The following is an 18983-nucleotide window of genomic DNA, read 5'->3' as shown; positions in this document are numbered from 1 at the left end:
CACATTTGATAAAATGTACACTGAATTTCGGTGTCCGCTGCCAAGGAAGCAGGTTTGACTCATTTCAGGCAATGTCATCTTCTCTGTTACCCCATTTCAACTCTGCATCTCCAATAAAGGCAGTCCATGGCCCAAAAAATATTGTGAAAAAAAAAAACACTCAATTAATCCACTTATGATTTATAAAGATATGCAAAACAGGTGGCCACTGACAACCAGTTTACTCAAGCTCAGATCTGCTGATTAATATTTGCCTTGGCGTCATTTCCCTGTGTTCTGAGTCAAGCTGTTTTCAGGTGCTCAGAACCGTTGCGGAATATCTAGCGATAAAGACGTGTTATTTTAGACTGACAGGAGAAAACGATCCCTGATCTTGACGCAACAATCTATTTAGAAACTTGAATTAATTATCATGCCACTTTTTGGAACCACACCAAAGGGCTAAGCATGGTATACTGTATAACCCCCAGGCTAAAGGAGTAAAATGAGAGAGATGTAAGACACAACTCCAGCAGAATAGATAAACTCTAATGGGCTGATGCAGTGTGACAAGACAGTCAATTCTAAAGACATTACGGTTTTGATTCATCAGACTGCAGAGGAATTCATTAGCTACTCACAGGTAACTGAATAGAAAGACAGCTGATTACATGAAAGTGCAGTCTGATACCGGCTGAGGGTAACGCATAACAATCCGCTCAGTAAAATTACCCATCATAGATTGCAATTATTCCCGGCAGCATATTGCACCGCTGATAGATTCCATTTCTCTGTCCAGTCTTACACAGCGGGACTGCGGTGTGACAACCATGAAGCTGCGCCCGCCGTAGTAGAGTTACATATACAGCTTGGGGAGTAAAACCCTTTTAGTTTCACCATTTCCTAATATAGGCCTAATTGTTATAGTCAATCATCAGCTGATACTCCACAAAGGGGATGAAATCGATGAGGCAGTTATGACTGCATAGTCATTATTCTGAGGCAGATGTCTGACAAATCAGCACAACAGCGGCTTCATGAAAGAATGTGAGTTACATTGAACAATGAATCTCCCATTTTACATTCTGTCGTAACTATCACAACAAGGCGGCTGACAGATTTTTGTTAGAGGACTATGGTTTCCTTATATGTCCCCTTTTTTGTGCCCTTAGTCTTTCCTCATTACTGTGCCTATCCAGGAAAATCGAGTAGGACTATCCCTTCATCCCACATAAGTATCACTTTAAAAGGAATAGTTCCCACTACCTGCTTATCCCTTCTTTATCCATCTTTTAGTTTTCCATCCGGTCTACAGGATAGCCAGCCTCATTGTCCCCCCACTTTTACGATCCATACATCTTGGGTGGTGCTTCCCGCTGTAACCTATCACCATGGCAACGGCTGCAGTGGGATGTTATTGGTCACTTTATGATATCCCAAGGGAGGCAAAAGCAAATGAGGTGGACAAAAAAAAAAAAAGAGAGAGGAAGGTGTGAAGGCGGGCGGGGATGCTTGGGCTAAGATCAGGGTGTTGTGTGAGTACAGTGATAGCGACTGATGAATGAACGCAATATGCGAGGGAGGAGAAGAGCGAGATCTGGGGATCGCTCATCCATTGTGTGTGAGCACAAAGCAGGGCGAGGGACGGCACGTGTCAGGGGAGAGCGGGGGGCCTCAACTGGCTCGGCTCAGTGCACTCAGGACAATATGTCCAACTAGAGGCTCTAATGAATCCTAATGGAGCATTTACTCACTCACACTGCCACACAATATAGCAGAAGACCCCTCAATATGGAGCAGGTCAAGGGCCTCTTTTTTTGGAGGGGCTTGTTGGAGAAAGACCCATGATACACCATCCGCTATCTTTTGACACACACACACACACACACACACACACACACACACACACACACACACACACACACACACACACACACACAGCAGCTGTTGTTTTGTTTTTTTTGCTTATTATAGATAAACAGACCACCTATGATGCAAATTTTTTAAGCCCCATATTCCCACGACGGATGCTGTTTTTTTGAAACTGGAAAATCACAAGAAAAGAGAGGAGCAATAGAGAGAGAAACTAGCAGTAAACCAGCAAGGGAGCAGGTGGGAAAGTAATGAAATGCTTCTGCCTTTTGAAACAACAGAGATCTCATCATTACGTGATGTAAAATTCATGGTCTGAAGAGTTAGTCAAAGTGATTTTCCCTGTGGTAACCATGACACACACGATTAAACACAAGGCACATATTAAGAGTCTGGTTCATATGAGGGCTGCCATACTGACTGCAGGGTTCACAAAGTTACATTTCAGATTTTTTAAGACCTTTTTAATACTTGCATTTAAATCCGCCATGTCAGGAAAATGTCTTCCAATGTGTCACACTCATCATGTATCTCTTGCCTGCTGTATATGAGTAGAACAACAATTCTTCTTACTATAATTCAATTTTAGGTTTGAATTTTCTAAAGTGTATTTCATTTTTTGCTAAAATTGACACCTGCTACTTTTGAGACGATGCTCATCATCCTGTAGATACTGTAGCAAGCATTATGATGGTCTTGTAATTAAAACCCTGAAAAAAAGGCTGCGTTGTGTGGTTATAATCGTCTATGTTTATCCTTGAATAATAAACTAAAAGTAGCAGATGTCAGCCATTGTTAAGAAGTCAGGAGAACATATATTCAAGACTTTATTTAATTAAGTTTTACAAGTGTCCATAACATGTTGTTCTGAGCACCAGCATCTTTTTGTTGGTGCTCAGCGTGAAATATAAAGGTTAAATAGATGATTACCCACATAGATAATACAATCAAAAGGACCATGCTCCTCTGTTGTACCATTGTGGTTAGAGTGGTGATACGTTGTCAAGAACATATTGTTATCATAGAGACAAAACAAATGAATAAATGATGAAGTGCTGTGATGAAGTGCTCCCCAGCCCCCTGCCAGCACTGCTCTTGCCAGAGTAAAAATGCTTTATGGACATACAAAATAAAGCCTTTTTCCAGACTGCAGGAACACACTTCCTCAAAAGCAGTTACTCAAGGACCTCAAACTAATTATGAAATAGAATAAACTCCCAATATTTTTGCTGCTCTCTCCCTTAAACCCCTTTTCAAAGTCCTACACTTGAAGATAGTTGTATTTTCAAATTAGCCTGAACATTTTATCCTTTTTTCCAGTGGTTCTGGGAACTCTTCGTTACAACTGCAGACTGGATTTGTTCCTCCACTGTGAACAGCTGCAGACATAAAAAACATAGACATCTAATCAGGGAAACTGGCAGAGCAACAGAAGCCAATGGCAGAGAGTGCAGAGATCAAACTGGCAAAGCTTACCAGCAGCTGGTTTAAATCAGAATTGCAGATACTGTACGCAAGACACCACTGCTCAATTTCCAAAAAAAACAAAGGAGAAGAAAATGTTTTGCATGTTGTCAGACTCAAAACTTATCAAGGAGACTTCCGTTTCGTTTTCTTTGGGACTGCGGAGGGGAACGGGGGAAAAAAATATCTCTTGCTCATCGTTTTTGTAATAGTAATGAGACAGTTATAACATTTATAATGCTATCTGTACGTTCATTTTCTCTCATTATCACATAAGGCAATCATTTTATCTTCATTTCCTTTAATAAAAAAAGCTCAAATGGCCTGACACATTTTTAGCACACATTCCAAGATAACAAAACGCTGACGTCTTACTTTGGATCAGACTGCTTTAGATGTTCTTCGGGAAGTTAGAATAGACTCGGATTTTGGGGCTCATCGGGAGACTGAAAGGAAGAACGCCTGCTGCTGAACGCTCCAGCTCTGTCTGTGATTTCACTGTTGGCCACATCTAAAAACACTTTTGCCTTCAGAAAGAAGTCATGTTGTACAAACTAGTGATTTGACTTTACCCCAGTCTCTGCTGCTGTTGGTGGGAACAGACTGTTGAATTTGACAGGAGAGTGGAGCTGGCGCCTGTGCACAGTTAGAGGTCCCTGATGGACACGAGCAGAGTGAAATAATACCGAACATGTTGAAACTCTCTCAAAGCATATGAGGTTGAAAGAACTACTTATAAAAAAAGTCATTCTTCTCTTCTTCTATGCAAATAATCGGCCCATATCAGTCAAATAACCTCACACGGAAATCAACCTCTCCATTTGGGACTACATCCTCCGTGTTGCCCCCTCCTCCCCTCCCTCCCCATCGCAACAGATCACGTTGGCAGAACATATCATGGCATGTCGCACAGTGTCTTCCTGCCAATTAAAATTCTGTACCAGCCGGCGCCCCTTCAGCGGTGAGATGACACCTTGCTGGGCCACACCAGTTAGGTGCTATAAAAACGCACACACACACAGGCCTCTTGTTGTCAGGCTAAAAATACGTTAGTGCTGCCAGGTTGAGCTCCGGCGGTCATGCTAAGTAGGTTCGCTGGTAGTCGGACACTTTAAAAGGGAGCTTGTGGCGAGGGATACAGGTACATACTAATATACTTTCCTAACCTCAGTCATTCAGGATTTTAGGAGGACTTTATTGTTGATTTTGTCTTTGACGTATCGATATAGTGATATGTGACGAGATATTGTCTTAGATATCAGTGATTTTACCTGGTTTTAACGGCTGCTGATGATTAATAATCAAATATCAGATTGTATGGCTATTTTGTGAAAGCGCCAATAGTGAAACCTTTAATGTCGTCGCAACATCTACATATTTGATCAAATATATTGTGGTATTTGACTTTCTCCATAATCCCCAGCCCTATCTCTGACAAGATGTTTGATTTGCAAAACCAAAGAGCTGTTCTGTATATTGTCTGCTTGTGCTTTGTGTGTTGCTCCATTCTGTACACGGCCAAGTACATGTTGGACAGAAAGAGGTCTGAATCAGGCCGGGCTGTGAAGCATGACAGTCATTTAGCACTGTGCCTGGCCTCTCCTCCTGGCACAGTCAGCAGTGATCAAAGTGAACATCCTGGCACGTGGGCACTCAGATGGTGCTCAGGTACTCAGATGGCATGCATCCACAGGCTGGCTGACTCTCTGTGCTGGTTTAATGTTGTCAGGCAGCTGTAAACAAGATTCGAAGGTTGCTGCAAACAACAAGTACACATAAACCAACTGACTGCTAAAAGCCAAAATCACAATCCTTTCATTTTCTTTTATTGCCTGGAGATGTTTTTTTCTCTATAATCTCTATTTTATTTAAAGTAACAAAGCAGAAAAAACTGTGCCTACACGCATAACTATTTATATTGACATTGCTCTTTATGCATGGATTAAACAGCTGTAGAGATGTTCTTGTTTATGCAGCCATAAAACACTCTGTTGTCTTCTTTCTTTGCCTACAGCTCTTTGGACAAGATAAGGATCTAAGCTTCCCATTAAGCAAATACTTTCTGTGTGGATGGAAAGAAATCCCTGAGATTCAACACAGGCTGCCTGTCCACTACACTTTACATTCGGAGCATGATCAACGATGAGCTGTATACTGGGTGAGCAGTGAAACACAGACCACATTGTCTAAAGCAATCTAAGCCCTTTGTAACCAAATACATTTAGCAAACGGGCTTCATCCCACCGTAGACAACTAAATATTCATTGACGTCTGTGTTTCAACATCAATGAGTCGTGTGTCTAACGAACAAACAGACTCAAAGAAGTTTATCTGCTGAGTTCACAGAAACCCACGATGAATAATGAAAGCCTGCTGCTCAATAATACATGTCTGCATGCTCGAACTTTGCAGCTGTGCCTGTTTGGCCTGTGAGGTAAATTTCATTATACTATCTCCCTTGCTGTGCATACAGACGTGAAGGACATGCACACAGGTTAACCATTGCAGCAACACCTTTCAGCTCGAACAGCAGAAAACACTGTTTGACAAATAAAATAGCACCAAAAAGCGAGAACACGGTGCATATTTACAATCCCAATACACAGGAGTGCTATTGAGGCCAGCCAAGAAGCTTGTTAGGAGGGCAAAACACTTAGATAAAGTGGACATGCTGTCCAAATTAACTTGCACAACTCCATTTATCTTGTCCGCCCATCTGGTACTAAATAATATTAAGAACGATGTGAAGAATCGGGGGAAACTAAAGAGCGTTTGCATTCTCAATTCATCTGTTAATCTTTTTCCAATTAAATGAGCTATTTGGTCTATAAAATCCCGAAAAATGGTGAAAGATGTCGATCAGTTTGTTTACGAAGTCCAAGATAGCGTTCTTTAATGTCTTATTTTGTCCACAACTCATAGATAGAGGAGTAAATGAACCATAACATATCCATTTTTAAAAAGCTAGAACTTTTAACCTTGTTTTCTTTAGTTAACAGTTAATTGATTATCTATTCAACATTGCACAAGAGGGAACAACCGGTTGTTGTAACAGAAGATGGACCTACTTTTTGATGTTAATTCTCTTTGCATGAATATTTGGTGAGTTGAAAAAAGATTTTTGACTTCTGTTGCGTGATCAAAGAAAGTTTACCAAGCTCCTGTGCATCTTTAGGGGGAAAAGTACACCAGAGAAGGAGAGACACAGATAAAGAAAAAGGCAGCTTGAGGCACATTCAAAAAAGAAAAAGACAAAAAGGCAGCGTGGGTGGCATCGGGGGAAAGCAGAAATCTTCATCTTCTCTCATCGAGATCAACGCCAGAGTCGACACAGGGGCTGTGTGGTACAGGGCAGAGAGGCAGGATACCAGGAAGATACTTCATATTGATACTGCAATTTTTTCTAATATTGCAATACTGTGTGTTCTAGTTCAGCACTTTGATTTGCTGATTCACTTTGATATGACTCTTCTCCCAGAGGGCAACATGTCAAAAGCCATTACAAGTTGAGTGTAAAGATATGACACCCAACTTTTTGCTCTTGTGAAGTGCCCTTTAAGCACTCGCCTTTTCATTTCATCCTCTATCAATCTACCTTGTTCTTGTTGGAAAGTGCTAATCGAACACACTGTAGAGGAATTGTTCTGCTATTAATTTCCTTTGAGCTATGTTTAACAATAATGTGTGTCATGGTAGGAGAAGGAGACAGATATGGTGTGGTGATGTAGCCTTGAGGCAAAGTGTATTTCAGTCTCTCATGCACCACCACCTCTCGCAAAGAAGAAAATGTGTAAAAACACAGGAAACTGTTATATCCTTCACTTCAAAAAGGTGCTGTCCATATCCTGGAAACCTTTAATAATAAGTGGCTGGCCCGTTATTCTCTTTCCGTAATGCATTTTAACAGGTCACTTCTTCCAACCTTAATTAATATGGATTCTTTTTAAAGTATTTTATAATTAACACACAGTTCCTTGAGAGATCAAATAAGTTAATTAAAAGAAATTAGTCTGCAAAAATTGTGAAATCTACCAGCATAAAAATCTACCCTCTTTTGGTACAATAAATCACAGGAATAAGAGTTTTCTACAACATTGTATAATTTATTAATTTTTAAGATAGATCAAACCCGGGAATTGGTTATATTCTGAGAAAAACATTTCAAAGATTACATTTGCAAATGTATACGAAAAAACGTTGTTACTCTGTGCGGCTGAAGAAGCAAATGTAAAAGAAAAAATACTTTCCAGGGATGGATCAACCTCAGCACACCGAGGAAACACGTTAATGCACACATTAATGAGGGAAATACAACCAAATATGGAGATTTCCTTGCATTTGTTCATTTTCTCACCCTTTTCTGAAAAGGAATAACTCGAAAATTCTCTTCGAAAGTGCAAATGCTTGTGAAAATACGGTGAATCTGGGCTGAAATCACAAGTCTTTACTTAATCCTTAATCTGATTCCAAAGTACAATTTGATTTAAGTCATCCACTGAAGGCATAACACACGGCAGGCGCTGCATTTGTGGTATGTGATCCAACCGCGCGAGGTAAAGTGATGTGGTTCCTCAACAAAAATATCTATCTTAACAAGGTTACAAAGTACTTCAAGAAATACATAACCCCGCACCAACATATTAAACAACAAATTCAGAAGCATTAAGTGAACTGAGTGGAACTTGGCAGCGGCTGAGAGGTGGATATGTGAGGAAGAGAGACAAGGGGAAGCAGGGAGGATTTGTGGGACAAATTGGAATGATCAGACAGCGCCCAGGGCAGCTGCGCTAACCTCTTATAGGCTGTCTCTTGAGTGTGTGGGCAATGTCACAGTTGTTATGTGTCTGTGCATGAGAGATGATTCTGGGAACAAAGTGCTGGCAGAGCAGGGGCGCTGGTTAGTGAAGGTGCCCTTGCTGTGAGGAGGCCTGAGGCGCTGCCAGTGGTTCACAGCAGCAAGACACACAACTGGGACGACACCAAGTTCTGGTTTGTTCAACTCTTAATTCATTCAAGTGAAAAAGTACTGAGTCATATCAGGGTTTAGGGCTCAGTCCTGCAGCACACTTTTACCTCAATAATTTCAAACATCAAAACCAAAAAACTTCTTCCATCTATAGAAACAGCATGCTCATTAGGGGTCAAAAGGTTGGCTGTGGGCTTCACGTGACCTGTGTCTCATGACATCTCGGCACCCTCCGCCCGATGCACCCGCACATAGTCCTGACAGCTGTGCTTAGAAATGCCACTGCGAGGCAAAATGGTGGGTGAACATTTTCTGCATACAAATGGAATCAGAGCCGAGGTGGGAGGAAAGGACGGATCTCTACAAACAGGGTAAAGAAGACTAAATGTGGGCTAACAGGCTTGTATTAACAGTAAAGCAGAAGATTGACTCAATCAAAAGGCCTCGACCGGCCACTTACTCTGTCATTATGTTGACAAATGGTAAAGACAAGGATTTTCGCAGGGCTGTCATGCAGTTTTTAAAAGGAGCCCGATGAGAATTAATTCGCTATATTTATTTGGTGTGTGAGTCCAGAGGATCACAATCGAGACAATACACACAATAGGACCCTCTGTCCACAGAGCTGACACAAGCCCAGATATAGATTTGATCATTAGATCAAGCCCAATGCAGTCTCTGGTCTCTGGTGAAGGCGATATGGGTGACAATGGGACAGAAGTGATGGAGACAAAAGCACCTCTCATCCACTTTTCTTTCCTAGCATTCTGCTGGCATTGTGAGACTCTCTGCTCGTCTCCAATCGAAAACATCTTGAAAGAGAAGCTCCAATTCTTCCTGCTAGAATAAAGCCTCGGCTCCCCCTATTTTCTCCCCTTCGTTGCCTCTATTTTATCAGTGGACATATTTCAAGCCCCTGGCCTTCTCGTCAGTGCGATGCGAGGCGGGTGTGAGTGTGCATAAGAAACAGAATCCGAAAGCAACTGTTATCACTTCTCCCACACTATTCCTTGTTATCTTTCCTGGTCAGTCAGACTCTGGCTTGTCTGTCATCCCCTTCATCACTGCACTCCTGAGTGTGTGTGTGTGTGTGTGTGTGTGAGGATATCTGAGTCATCAAGCTCTTGTCAGTCAGAGTCACTGTTGCAGCGCTCCGCAACTCAGTGCTCTCTCAGTCCTGCTGCAATTAGATAAACACCTACTCAGCTTGCTCACAGTCCACCTCTTCCCGTTTCCCACACAGGAGGGCCCTTCATCTCACAAGTACCACAGCGGCTCCAGATACTGATCAGATATAGATACAAAAAAGTTTGCCTACAGTATGCATGATTCAGAACTTGAATCACTAATGACATTGGCCCACTCCAATAACGTCATAGCTGAAGTTCTTCAAACTCAGGGAAACTTTTAAATAATATTTCAATGGAGGGCTTGGGGAGCATGTGCCCTCTGCTTTATATAACGCTTAACAATTTGCATGTAATAGGAACACTGGGTATAATAACTGATTAAAAGTATGATTCTGCTCTCTGAATATGTCGGCTGCCTGTTTAGCATCAGAGCCACAATGCCCCCTCATTCCATGTCCAAACAGAGCAGTTAGACGTTATAACAGTCCTGCCTTGAAAATGCATCCCAGGTCCTTTACTGTCACAGTAGAGTAGTTGCAGTTATGTGGTATAGGATGCCCCCAGAAAAAAGTGTTCATCACAGCAGCATCACGTGAACCTGAAGCTGAGAGATGTACAATAGCAAATAAGTGTTCAACTGTTGGTGACAGCAATGAGGCCAGGGACTCTTTTAGAATAAAGACACAGATATAAACGACGATGTGTAATCAGATCTTTAGTATGTCTTTACTAGACAACCTAGGTGAAAAGTAAATGCATGAATTGCTGAAATGAGCAAGGGAAGATTTTCTCTATATCTATTCTCAATCCATGCTGCATTTGGAAGATTTAATTTGAAGCTTGAGGCAACATCTGGCCTGGTGAACCGCCTCCCCACTCCCTCTGCTTCCTGTACTCCTCTGTCACCTTACCTTAGATTGAAGTCACTGTCGGTACACATTTAAAATGTGGTCAAGCCGCAAACACTGCTGATGCTAAACTAAGACAATACGTTGACTATAAAACTGGCAGTCCTCCGTGGCCTCATTGGATCAGTCAGCACTGGTTGCGCAGCTCTACCTTATGTAAAGTAGGACGAAGGAAAGAGAGGAATATTGTACATAGACACAGACAGAGGGAGAAAGGAAGGAATGCGACAGCGAACAAACGCACACATGATGGACAGAGTTAGTCCTGAAAAAGAAGAGGCTGTGCAGCGTAACCCGGCGGCGCGGCCTGCCTGTCTGTCAACACCTATCTGTCCTCCTGAGGCTAAGCTACGCAAACTACTGCTCTCGCCTTAAGCTGTCACTAACATTTATATAACCACACACAATAGAGAAATGACCTTTAACCTTATCCCACACTGCTGAATCGACCCATGTGGGCTGCTGCATTACCGTTTAGCTGAGGGACGATGTTTTGAAGTTAGCAGCTCACCCATAGCTTATTAACTATAAACACCCATCGGCATTAGAAAGCTAGGGTTGATTAAAACACACATATTCACATAACACACACATAAACTGCTCACCTTAGTTAAAGATCAGAGACAGCCCTGCCCCATCATACCACACTTTTCTCCCTTGGTATCTTTATTTTGCTGATGGATCCCAAACAAACTCTGAATGACATCACCTGCCAAAAGACAGCTTATTACCGCAGTCCATCTGCTGCTGTGTGTCGGTCTCCTGCTGCACGGATCACCATGATTTGTGTGTATGACGATTGTGTGTTTTGCACACACATTTCTGAGCGTTCCTCTCAACAATGTATCATCAGTACATTTTTAGACTCTGTTATCACATTTAAATATATACCAGTCACATGGATGGGACATTTTGGGGGGGAAATCGGCTTGCAACAAATCGGTCTCCTACCTAGAGTGTCTTTATTTGCCACGACTAGGATGGACATAGTACATCTGTAGCACATAGGCAGAGTATTTTTCTCATCGTTTCATATTTTATTTCAGAGTTTGTCCCTTGAGATGTCTCTATTATTCATCAAGCAGGTGCAGTAGCAACACACCTATCATCCGAGGTGCACCCTGCATGTTGTCAGTGAAGTACGCCTCTCTCCTAATGCACTGATGGAAGGACAGGGTAGAGCAGGTATGGTTGACTGAGTATTCTGCTGCATTTACCACAGATCAAGAACTGGACCTATGAAGAAGTAAGCTTAAAGCAGAGAAATAGACACTATGATAACATTTTCTGGTGTGCCATTAAGAAGGTAAATGCAAAATGATACAGTGATAACAGAATTCTCCATCAGACACATACAAATGGAAATAGAAACAACATCATAACTACACAAACATAACCTAGCTAAAAGAAAAGTGTTGTGTTAGTCTGCTTTGCATCTGTGGCCAAAGCTAGCTCTGCGTTGGGCTAGTCGATAGGCAGAAGTGCCATGGTTAATAGAAACACGTGAGCTTATGAATACACACATGAGCAAAGACACGCACTGACGCACCGTTTGTCATGATCGAAGACTAAGAGTTAATACCTATGGGCACTGTCAGAGGAAAGAGTAATGATCTATAGACTGATCTCAGCATCTACGTGTAGGAGTGCAAATATTATATTAAAATCTTATATAATAAGAGCTTTACCCTGTAGGCATGTGTCTATAAATGAGCGACAGTTATGTAAGGGACTGCTGTGTCTCAGATTATTTCCCGTAGCTAGATGATTTCATCGTATTATTGAAATTTTAACATTGTTTAGAAAGGCCTGAGAATAGCACACCCCCATGTCTTTACATTTCCTCTGGCACACCACTGAATGGAGAAGGAAATACAGTATGCCATCTTTCACTGAACCACAACCTCGCTCTACTGACAGTCTATCTTTAGCAGATGCTTCTTTCACCAGAAGAATTTCCTAACCCCTATCTGACCTCTGCTCTACAGCAATGTCCTGGTACGGCTCACATTGCTGTGTTGTAATAATTGATTACAGAGAAGGTGATTGCTGAGTAAGACTGTTTATTGTGTTTTCTTGCTGACAATTTTCAATTGAATCTGGCATTTCCTGCTAACCACCGAAAGACAAAAAGAAAGGAAAGCTTTCAATCTTCTGAAATGGGAGAGAACTGTACACTCATGGCCCCTGCTGGGCTTTTATCCAGGACAGATCAGATGTTCCTTTTGCTCGAGGCCCCGCTCAAATCCTAAGTAGAGCTGGAGTCTCGCTGTGAGCTGTAAATGAAAAACCAAATATTGGCTCCTAATTAAAGGCATCAGTTGTCTGTTTGCACAGGCACCCCTGCTGTGAAATTGTGGACAAACACACCGGGACGCTAAGAGGGTACTTCCCCTTTTGCTCTCCTTCTCTTTTCTCTGGCACTTGCTTCTGTTCCTTTCAGCATCCCTTTACGAGCCAAGTCCTTGCTCTTTTTATAAGATTATTTTCCTAATATTTCTGTTTTTAAAGACTTTTTATGGAAGAAAAAATATGATAGGAGCAAGGGTGGTAACTGCAAGCACTAGATAAAGGCTAAAGCAAAATAATTACAATATGGATTTTTTTTTTGCCGATACCGCTCACCGATAATCGCTTGCTTTTCATGGCCAATACAGACTAGATAAGTAATGATTTTACAGTTTGTATTTAAAAAGAAATGTATAACCTGTAGTATGCAAACCTGAGGGTAATAAAGGCTAAGATGTAAAAAGCCAAGATGGGTGATTTAGTATTCCATAGCTCTGACATACCAAATCTAACTGACAGTGTTTTAAAACAAACACAAAGGGACAGTAATGCCTCTTGTCGTACTCTAAATTCTACATCCTCACCAGAGACTACATGTTGGGCTCTCTAGTAGTATTTATTGGAGGTTCACAAACCAACCTTAAAAGGTGAGTACCACCACCTTCTGTATCTGAGTGCGTGGATGCCGCACTTCATCATGCTGATCATTTAGCCTTGTTATACGGTATACATATAAAATGCATCCCTGTAAGTGACTGTTTGGTACATTATGTGAAACAAAAGCCTATTGCATGTTTTATTTTTCTACTTTTTCTTGCCTCTAACCCTTCACTGTCTCCCCCTTGTTCTTCGACCCAGCGCAGGGAAAGGAACTGAGAAGAGAAATGAGTGCTTATGGAAATCCTAATGAAAATGCAGCATGTCTGTAATTGAATACAGACGTCTCAGTCCTGACACGAGGGATTCAAGCCGTGGACTGGATAAACGACATGCCTTGCCTCCCATTTCTCTACCCTCCATCAATCATCCCACATCACCACGACGACCAGTGCATCGGCTGTTCTAGCTCAATGAGAACCCATCAGCGAAAAAGATGGAAGCGGGGGAGCAGGGTAAGACAGAAATCAAGGAAGAGGAAAAGAGCACATACATATTCAAAAAGATGGAGTGACAGGAAAAGGGACAGCTACTGTATGGTGGAGTCCAGTGTTTTGCCTTACTTTGTATATTCAAATATATTCAAATATGCACACGCTCTGGGTGCAGCTGCGGGGATCGTTTTGATGTCACTTGGCAGCATTTAGAGTGAGATTATGCACAGCACAGAAATACACTGTGACCTGAAATGGGCAGGAACATTGTTTTGCTAATACAAACACAAACCCCTAACTAGAGACATTGTACACATTACACACAATCACAAAGTGGAACACACACCTACTGTCAGTGGCCAGGCCAGCAGCTAAGGAGCCCTGTGTTCAATTCACTCCTCGAGCAGGCGGAGGCTACATTGTGCTGAGTAAAGTATCAGACTACGTTTACCTTCCAAACAGTCACATGACACCTGGGGAGTGTCCTCAGAGTTTATCCCATTGTGAAGCTCATTTTGGCTTTCAGCTGAAAGAATAAGCCAGGTCAGTTACAGGACACCATGGTGCTCCATTTCCCAAATACCTGGTGATTACTGGCTGATGAGTCGAGAGGACCTTTTTATTCAGTTTGTAGGAAACAGCCATTAAGCATATTAGTTGAGAGTCCTCTGGCAACTACATATTTAAAGCTGATATTGCAGGATCCAACCTTTTTTTCTTAGTCTTTCCTGTGTTGGCCTGTGTGTTATCTGCTGAACCACATTTAGACAGTAATGACACTAAAGTTTTTCAGCTTTAAAAATATGTTTTAAGAGCTGGAAAGCATGATCTTACCCTTTGCAAAGCTGCAACTGGCACAAGCTAAATACCTGCTAGGCTGAACATTATAAAAGCAAGACTCATTCTTTCGGAAATTCATGAGAGCCTAAAGTGATGTGGTGAGTGACAGAAATCTTGCATGTATTCAAACAGCAGCTGGGGTCGAGCTGGTTGGAAGCAGGGGTGTTGAATCACAATGAGCCAGGATGCTGTATAGATACAGAGGCAGACAGACTGAAAGAATACAAAGCAAGTGACAGAAGGGAAGAAGAAAATAACTGCTGGCGACACTTTCAACTTGAGACAGGAAGATAACAATAGGGCAGATAAGGTTTTCTGTTCAGAAATATTGTACAGCGGTCCAAAACTGTGCTGACACCCAGAGCTCCAAGCTCCCAGTCACTGCAGCCTGGATAACTCCGCTAACAGCTATCTAGCTGACAGCAGTACCTGTTAGCAGTTTACGTGTGAGCAAGTTAACCAACTAGTAGTCAAAAGCTTTCTGTTTATCATTCAACTCTGTAAAACACCGGGAGTTGACGCCCAGCGGCAGGGGACAGAGGGAAAACCTGAAAACATTTTGTCCATAACACGTGATCTAGATGTGCCAAATTACCTTTGTGCCATAAAGCTGCAGACACGGATTATTTAACCTGCTCACCAAAGTAATTATTTTAAAGTAAAAACAGGTAATTACTGTCACTCAAAGTGTTGTGATAAGATTAGGCACACTTTGACAACCCTTATCCCTGGAGAGCAGTGAATAATGCAAGATTAAGAGAAAAGGTCAGGGCTAACTTTATCTGAGCTTGTCTTACGAGAGAGAATTAAGTCACAACCAAGAATGGACAGATATAGGGACAAAGCAGGGAGGGAGGTGGTGGAGGCAGGGGCAGGAATGGCACAAGGAGTCCCAGTCAGACAGGCTAACTGAGCCCTGGTGTCCCTCTGTCAGCCCAGGGACAGAGGCAGTATTATAGAGCTGAGGGCCTTGCCAAGAAGAAGAACAATAGGTGCTGTGTGCCGGAGACTGTGGAGCATCCTAACAGCTGGGAGATAGGAGGTCTGTCTGTGGCTCCACTAAATGGCACGTAAAGGGGCGTAAGACACATATTAATTTTCTCTGTCTCTGCCTTTCCCAGAATCCCCGGCCCACTTTCTTTCCACCTCCTCCTCATGCCAGGCAGCAATCACTCATTTTACTCCCATCTCTTCTTTTCTCTCCACAGGCTCATTCATTATGCCCTATGTTATTCTGTGTGTCCTCCAATCACCCCTCTTCACCTCTGCAGAAAAAGACAAAAGAGAGCTACAAAAAGAGAGATATTCTTCTTGCTCGCATGAGAAAGCCAAGCACTGGCAGAGGATCAGAGCAATGTCAACAAATAAGAGAGGTCCAAAAGCCTCTGCAGGAGGCATGCCAAAGCTCTTCTATATCACAAGGGCTTCTGAAATACAGAGAATAACCAACAAGAACTGCAAACTGTGCAGGAATGTCATCCCTCGCAGCAAAAGTTTTGCGAACAGCATCAGATAAACCAAGGCAATATGTTCTGCTCTATTTTGGGAACACACCTGTAGCGAAACCGAGCCCTATTTAAATCCATGTAGCAGGCTATGTGGATAGACCCTTCAACTTTCCTTCGTTTCACCTTTGTTTATTGTTTCCCTGCCAGCATAAAAATACCACATACACTTACAAAACCCCAGGAGGTAACCCACTTGGGAAGAACTTGCCTCAAACAAAACAGAAGCTGTGATTTGAAGCCACAGCAGGCATACTTCAACATACATCTACTCCAGAGCTGAGCGAAGGGAAATTTGATCACTGGTCCTGAAAAGTAAATGTTGGGCATTGGATAATGTTTAGAAGGCAACTACAAATTCATCCCATATGGCAAATATGTTATGCACATATAAGCTCCCTCTGAGCTGTTGTGAAACCTAGCCTATAGCTTCCACTCAGTCATGTAATAGTTGGGATGCCACTGTTACAGACTGATAAATTTAACAGCTGCAAGGACTCTCAGACTATTTTGTCCAAGGAGTCAAAGCTGCTGTCTCTGTGTGTGTAAAGAGACCTGTATACTTTATACAGAAACAATCTAGGCTTATAGTCGAGCTAACACAAAAGTTCATACAAATTATGTCTGTTTTAAATTAAGAATGTAAAGTGACTTCTCCTCAAAAGAAAGATAATGTTTTCTATGAAATTCCATTGACTCATGGTCCAAATAGTGTGGTGTAAATAGCTATGTGGCTAAATTTAGTTTTAAGGATCAGCTGTTTCTGTTTGTTTATATTGACATGTGGTCTAGACTTAAAGCATTTCCTCTTGAGATACAACAAAGATATGGGGAAAGTAACGCTTTAACTTAATTATAAAGTAATTGAATAAATAAAACCCTTCAACCCGTACAGACTGCATGCGGTCAGTACGATATCTACATCCACTATGTTTACATTAAAAGGTCATTTTAATACATCACAGGCACATGCCGATCAACTGTCAAAGCAGGCATGCAATACAGTACCTACTTTTATCAATGGCTCTGCAGCTGATGATTCATTCCAGATCAACCACAGATCTTGACATAAATGTCCACTGCTTTCACTTTACTACTGCGTTTTGAATGACAAGCCATGAAATATGCTGCTTGCTTTAATATAGACAAGAGTGTTTCCTGCACCATCCTAAGACCCTCTCCTTGATTGGGTTTAAATGGACAGGCTGCAGAAAAGATGGTCAGTTTAATGTAAGCACTATAATGAAAAGCACAACACGAGCTGACATCATGTTATGTTACATATAAAAGCAGATCACAAACACTGCTCATCATGCCCACTTTTTCTTGCTGTACTTGAAGTAGTACAAAGAAGGTTTCGAATTTCACAAAGCATGATTTTCACTGGGCTGAAGGTTACCATCCCCCATGACTGCAAACCAAGCGGGCTGGAATAGACCCCAGCCCCTATCCTCTCTCTGAGGCAAGTCAATGCATTCTTAGTGGGAAAATTAAATCAGGTCGTGCCAGCGGTTCGCTTGATCTTACTGTACCAACCCGGTACTCCAAAACCCAACGTAAAATTTAACCTGCAGCATGAGATATACGGCATGTTTCAATAACGTTAGATAATGTGCTATCCCATGCCAATATTTGCTCTCCGGTTTTCTCACCAACATGATATTGCTAGGAATGAATTTGTCAAGACGCTGCTGCGTGAGCTCCTGCAGATGTGGAGCTTTGCAATGTATCACCCTTCAATCGGTCCCGTTACAAAGTCTCGTTCATTCTTTAATATACAACATAATGTTGATACTTTTAAGGGTTTTGACTACTTCGGCGTCTTAGCGTAGTACACACTACCACATTTGTCACCTGTGTATCGGGTTAATGTGGCGGTGAGAGATGGCCAGGCAGTTTTGAATTACCAAGACCGTTATTAGTGCATCAGCTCCGGTAAAAATCTAATGTTACAACATGGTGACTCGGTTTTAAGGCAGTTTGTTGCTATTTTGCAGAGGTGCAATAACGTTAACGTAACCCTAGTAAAGTCACATTTGCAAGTGAAATAAAGCAACTTCAGTACAGTGTTCAATTAATTACCTGATACGTTTGTAAAAAATCCTCTTATTTTCTTCCCATCCTCACTGAGCTGCAGAGCATGCCACCGTGTCCAAGAATTTAAATCCCCGGGTCGGATCCATGATTGTACTGTCTCTGATATCAAATGTACTCCTGGTGGAAGAGGCGGCGGCGGAGGAGAATCCAGGCACTTTTTTCCAAAGGGAATCTCAGGGTAGATTTAGTTGAAATTGGCATCAAACCTGGTCGGGTCAAGCCAACAACAGGTTTCGCAACACAAAAATGTCCGTCAGTTTTACCCATAAGCGGCAAAAATATTCTCTCCAAAGTAACGAGTCAGAATGGATGTTTATTCACAAGAAAATGTCCCCATTATACCCGGTGATAATGGTACTTACCACTCTATTGTTAGGGCGCGAGAAAGCGTTCCATGCAACTGCTGCTGTGCTCGTGGGAGGCTCTCGGACTACATGCGCGCATGCTGTATTGGCTAGTTATCTCACTCCGTCATTTTGTGCTGTCCAATCCATTTCAGCGATTACTTCAACCCTCACTGTACATAAAAATCACATCGTAACATAATTAATGGATCTCTTGCACAGTGATATGAGGATATCACATTGACTACATTAAATAATTAATGACAAAATAAATTGACGACACTGAGAACTATAGGAGACCATGTACTGCTTATGGTTGCAACCAATATATATTAATATGTATCGGTAATCAATTATCTTTCTGTAGAAATTGTTTAAAGATATGAAAAAAATAGTCAAAGTGTCATTTTGTCAACATATATTTAATAAGGTCAAAGGTAATCCTCGAATTTTAGAAGCTGATTTTTTACTAAATGATTTATCAAAAGTGCCCAATAA

At 41.8% G+C, this 18983-nt stretch overlaps 1 protein-coding gene across 5 annotated transcripts in view; it reads right to left on the bottom strand.

Moving 5' to 3' along the window:
• The window catches only part of wasf1 (WASP family member 1), a 51504-nt gene extending 32951 nt beyond the window's left edge, over window positions 1-18553 (bottom strand). For 4 of the 5 annotated variants that reach the window (XM_063901466.1, XM_063901470.1, XM_063901468.1 and 1 more), the window contains exon 1: window positions 18127-18553. The gene's annotated coding sequence lies outside the window, so the exon portion shown is untranslated. The remainder of the gene's footprint in view (window positions 1-18126) is intronic. The other variant, XM_063901467.1, reaches the window with a different exon arrangement.
• Window positions 18554-18983: the final 430 nt, after the last annotated feature.

The sequence above is a fragment of the Eleginops maclovinus genome, chromosome 15, assembly GCF_036324505.1.
Source record: "Eleginops maclovinus isolate JMC-PN-2008 ecotype Puerto Natales chromosome 15, JC_Emac_rtc_rv5, whole genome shotgun sequence".
In the NCBI taxonomy this organism is placed as follows: domain Eukaryota; kingdom Metazoa; phylum Chordata; class Actinopteri; order Perciformes; family Eleginopidae; genus Eleginops; species Eleginops maclovinus.
This window is presented reverse-complemented; position numbering and strand designations above follow the sequence as displayed.